Raw genomic sequence first — 6057 nt, forward strand, 5'->3', positions numbered from 1 at the left:
GCTGCCCGTCAGCCGCTGGGGCGGGGACCGCGCAGGCGGACAGCGGCGGAGGGGCGGGAACGGCGGGCAGGTGCCGCCTCGGCGGGGGGCGGGAGGCAGGCCCTCACCGCCAGCCCCGCCGGGCCCTGAGGGAAGGCGCAGGGAGCGCGGGAGGACGCTGAGGGAAAGGCGGCGGAACCGCGCCGGCTGCGGAGGGCTGACCGCGCCGCTCTCTGGCGCTGGGTGCGGAGGTGACGAGCCGTTTGTGGGCGCTAATTGACTCTCAACGCCAGTGGGCACTAACTGACCCTCAACACCAGAAAAAAAAACGAGATTGGCGACCCTGTAATGTTTGGGTTTAGATATATTCATGTATTGGCCTAATCCCAGTTTATTGTCTGAAGCAATTTTAGTGATAAAATTTGAAGAAGATATCTTCTATAGCGGTCAGTGAGGGAGGATGATTAGGAAAAACCCCAGGACACGAGGCATGGCCTGTCTGAGGTGCGGGACCCCAGAGACCTGGTGTCCCCTCACAGGGCTGCCCTTACCTGTTGGGTGCACAAGCCTTTTGCTCTGATCTCCTCACAGACAGGCTTCAAAAACACCTCATACCACACTTTCCACTCACTATATCTCATAGTCTCTCAAATCAGGGCTAAAACTGTCCAAATTGGTGCAGTTAGTACCACAGTTTGTGTTCGGTTTTGGCTGGGTTGTGACATCTCTCCAGTGCGGCTACTGGCAAGTAGTGCTTTGGTCTGTGGTAGTCCCATGGCTCGCGCAGTGAGCTGCTCATCAGCATAAATTAATGTCCTGCTCATACATGTATTTTCCATCCTATTTATAAAGCTGCTAATTATCAATCCTATGTGAATGTTCAAGACTAGAGCCTTAAAGTCTTTTGTGATTTCAGAACCACTACTACGATGTTTTTCTGACTCCTGACAAAGCAAGAAATGTGCACTATGGCAAATCGAGTTGAGACTGTTCCTGTACTTGAATTTTTACCATGCTTATCAGGAAAAGTAAGTATATAACATAGTTCAATTTTATTTTCTTCCTTTCTCCTGCTTAACGGGAAGAGGAAGAGGCTGTTGTTCAAATACTGCTGCCACTTGACTATTTTTAAGATTTAAAATATCTTAAGATGGGCTTCCAGCCCTCAAAAATATTCACATTGCTTTGCAGTCTGTAGATTCCCTTTCAAGCAACATTACTTCTTTCACAAAAAGTAAACTTCTGCAAGCATTGAACTTAGTTGTAACTTACTTTGGCATTCCAGCAAGATTCTCTTGGTGGCTGTAAATGAGCCTGGGCACACTGTGTAACTGCACTGTTGGCTTGCCAAGTTTTATTTAATGTTAGAAGGTATTTGAAAACCACTGTGTGTCTTAATATTACAACATATAGACTCTCTATGGGGCTAAGTTAAAAACTGTTGAAACGCGTGCAGCTACTTTGCTTTTCTGCAGCTCAGAGCTGCAGGGCAAAAAAAATGCAGCAGTATTGTCGTGTCTAAGTAAGTTGTATTAAAATGCAAACGTCTGGCGCCATGTCTATAAAGAGCTTCTTTCTTTATACTTATTTCATCATGTCAGAGAGACACAGGATATATTGAATATCAGGGTTGCAGTGCCTTGGGCTTTATTTTGGTATATCCAGAACATCCCACATCTGAATACAGCGCAGAGAGAACCGACTTGTGATTAGATTTCAGTGGGCTGCAGGGGAAAGCTATGGAAGCTGTACTTGGTTGCTACAGTATCTACAACAAATGTTTTCAGGAAGGCGGCAAGACTAGGGATTATGTAAAGGGCAAATTGTGAGCCTGAGATCCAGAATACATGCTATGGGGAAGAGGAAGGCTGGAGTACAGCTACCATTCCACTAGAAAATACAGGAAAGATGGATGTAATCTGTCAAAAAACAGGGACGTTAAACCAAACACTTTCTTCATAGCAGTTCAAGTGTAGTAGTACCACCCCGTCTCAGCCCTTATCCTGCCATCTGCCAGTGGGACCTTGAGATGGCCAAGTAGCTAATTTTAGGAGAATAAACTTTCTATAGGATTCTTCCTGACCTGTATTGTTTCCAGTCGCCTTCCTAGCATTATGTTACCTTTTCCTGATTTCCCATATTGTTTTTGTCCTCCAAGTCCCTTCACATCCTTTTCCCATTGCAATACCCAGGACTAAACAGCCTTTTGCATCCCACCCCTCTGCTTTATCATTTTTCCAGTTTTCTGTCTAAGTTTACTCTTCTGCACAGCCTCCAGCTTGCCTTTATTCGTGTCAAGAGTAAGTTCCATGAAGAGGACAGAAAGATGAGCAGGGAAAACACCTAGACTGGGAGACAGAACAAGGGACTGACGGATGGATATAGAGCCTGTAAAGGGGCAGAATCCCACAAGTTAAATGGCCCAGAAAAAAAACAGGAAGGAGTTTCCTTGTTTCATCACTGAGCCCCACCCTGGAACTTCTCATAACCGAAATAAAACACAGTGAACTATTCAAAAGGCAAATGTTTATTAGGTACACTGAACTTTAAAAAACTTTCCAAGAATTATGCAAGAAATATATATTTAAATATAACAGGTGTTACTGCAGTTGCGCTATGTTACAAAATCAACTTTTCTATTGTCAGCACAATCTGAAGACCTTAATGTTATATGCGAGATAACATTACATTGATTCTGGCACACAGCGAGTGGTCTGCACTGGTTTTCGTTCAAATGTCATTTGTGCTACACCAGGTTGTTGTTGAAGACAAGATCAGCTCTTTGAGGAACTACACCCTTTATGTTTCAGTAGATAAAGGAACTGGCAAGGAAAAACACAAGTTGCTGTCTTTCTCAGCAAAAAAGGAAAATCAAAACATGATTTCAGGTAAAGATAAAATATCATATAAGTAACAGTCCAGGAGGTAAACACTCTTTCCATGGCTAAGTAGCTCCTATTAAGCTGACTCCAAATTGCTACAGGTGCACCAAAAGGAGAATGACTCATAAGTCCAGCATTTACACAGATGAAATTAGTAATGGTACATTACATTCAAGTCTTGATTTCGCTTATTGCCATGCTGCACCATATTATTGCTTCGTATTGCGTGTATTGAACAAGAGGTTCATGACTGACAAGTCAGAGCGTTCAGAAATACCGTAGAGGCTACCGACTGAAACAAACTGTACAGGTTAAGGACAGGAAGTCAAAGACTAAACTCAAATCCTTTGTCAGTGAAGGGTGCTGGAAACAAAAAAATAGGAGAAAACAAATACTGCTTTTCCCAGATTAAATCTGTATTAATGGAAGCATCCTAGGCATATTCTAAACAAGAGGCTTAACTATTCTAGTTAATGAATGGCAAGATTTATTTCTCTTAGAAGGACATCAACAGTCTGGACAGTAAGACCGATCCTAATAAAGATAAACTGGGAGAAGTAATCTAAGCTCTTTATCATAATAGATAAAAATATAGATGAATTCAAGGCACAGGTATTTTCAAAATTAACACACATTATTTCTTTGGAACTAATAATACAAAGTAAGCCATAATTACATTATCAACATGCTGTACACAGGAGCTTTTATGTGCATTACTTATAACAGCATTATCAGAAAATGATGACAGAATTATTCACACGCACAGATGTGCGCACATAAACATAAGAGCATAGACTGGAGCACTACAGTTAAAAAGGAAAAAAAAGCCACCTTTCCTGCAAATAGAGTTCTTAGAGAGCAACGTTATGCAGGCTATGTACTTTAGGTAACATGACTCTATGTGTAACATGAGTTATGGAAGACGGCTGATGTGAGGCCAGCGTGCAGAGAACAGGTGGTTCACACGCCTGGTTTGGGGCTGGTAGGAGGCTGCTTACTGTTTTGTGGCAACGCTCGTGGCACTGACACAATCATGATAAACCGACAGCGAGATCCATTTTTTTTAATGCCACCTGAAATAATTTAACACTGAGGAAACCTGTGTGCTAGACATTTAAAAAAAAAATAAAAAATCACTGCTTGGCCTCCAACCAGACAGCAGATTTCTGCTTAAAAACCTCATCTTACCTTGTAGACTCCTTTTCTGAGCATATCTTGCTCAGATTTTTTTAACTAGGCACAACAAACCATTTAATTTGTACTTTCTTGAGTGCACAAGGCTACATTCAGATGAAAACATTTGTTTTGCCTCACAGTGATCAAGTTGTGTGCGTTTCTTCATGCTCTTGAATTGGCTTTTGCCACCTCCAGGGGTAGAAAAAAAACCAAACCCCACGTATATTTGCCAAGTTGGGCAATTAGAAAAAATTAACCTTTGGCTTTCTTGAAGGTTGCCACTAGAAGACAGTGACCTTATACGCATCTTTATTGCTCCAGCTGAGTTCAGTGAGTTGACAAACGTGAAACATTCTTACCACCTGAGTTTCAGCATCTGAAATTGCAAACTTAGGAGCATCCAGGGTGTCTTGGTTTCAGCAAGCCCGGCCAAAGGCACACACCCCGAACGCACTGCCCTTCCTCCTGCCATTTCTCACCCCCACTGAGTTTTCTCTCTCGTCTCTCTGGAGCTGGACTAAGTTCCTGGCTCCGCCTACCCGCCGAGGGCGACAGCTCCAGCACATCACCGTGCCTGGGGCAGGAGGGAAACCTGAAGTTCACAGTGACAAGAAGTCACTGCTTCTTGTTCTGTCCTTGTAACTCAAATAAAATAAAAGCAGGATAAATTGAGTAATTATCTAAGATAACGTGGTGAACTCAACTATTTTGAGGAAGAAGCTGGAGCTCTCAAGCACAAGTGACCAAAGCTTCCTCTGTGAACCTCCATCAAGGTGAGCACCTTCCTACATCATCAGCCTCTCTCAAAAGTGTGCAGTGTTAAAAATACCATTTAAAAAGCTTGAGTAAATTATCATAAGGGTCTATATCCAACATAATACGCATTAAAGATATCCGTGCTTCAGAGAATAGAAACAAAAGCAGTCTTTGATGAGAACTGCATTGGTGCTAATTAAAACAAAACAAAAAACAGTAGCACTCTGGACCCTTGGTGCTCGAGCTGAAAGCACAGCACCTAATCCTCCAAGTGGCTACCAAGCACGTAGTATAAAGTGAACCACCTGATGGTACAAATGGAAGAGAGCCCATAAGTTCCACCTACTTAAGCATTACCAACAATAGAGCCTACAGGTAAAACTAAACAATCACCAGGCAACATTACATGCTTGATGGCTGTAAAACGAGGGAATGCATGGTACTGTGAAAGCGGAAGGCTACAGGCTGCATTATAATGCAGTACTCAAGTTATTTACTTAGAACCTTCTTGAAGCCAGGCTCAAAGAAAGCATCAACTTTCTTTTCAATTAACATCGCATTGCTAAGAACAGAAGGATGTAACTCATGGAGTGGACATCAAAATGGAAGAGGGAAACATTTACTCTCACTGCTTTTTAACAGTGAAATACTTTAAAGATAATTATCTGTTTAGTGATATATTAGACAACTCTTAGAATTATTTTTTTTTTGGTATGACCTTGGAGATACTTGAGCCCTCTTCCCACGTGTGGTTAGATGAAGTTACATCTTTGTGCAGGTGTCTCTACCTCAGAGCTACCAAACCTATTACCATTTATGATGGAAATCTTTTGATTATAGTGGACAACATTAATAATTTTCTCTCCTAGCTGAGACACCCTCCCTGTCCCAACTTGCTGCTCAAACCCATAAACTGCAAGCAGGTGGATATGCATAATAGTGAGAGTTTAAATCTTTGAATTCATCTATACCCAAGTGAAATGCATCGGAGAACAGGCAGCTCAGGAATGAGACTTCCAGGTTAATGCATCCTTCTAGAAAAATAGTTTTCATTAAACTGAAGTTGAATTGTTCTTTTCTAGTACATCTAAAAATAATTATTCTAACAGAGCAGACCGTTAAAGGCAAATTATTTACAGAGTTAACAAGCAAAAAAAAAAAAAAAATTCACTGCTTATTTGAAGGAAATCACTGCCTGAGTAACTGCCATTTAGCGATGCTCCACACATGTAACGGTTCAGCACTGAATACAGGTTCTCAGGAA

The sequence above is a fragment of the Numenius arquata genome, chromosome 9 (assembly GCF_964106895.1).
Source record: "Numenius arquata chromosome 9, bNumArq3.hap1.1, whole genome shotgun sequence".
Lineage (NCBI taxonomy): Eukaryota > Metazoa > Chordata > Aves > Charadriiformes > Scolopacidae > Numenius > Numenius arquata.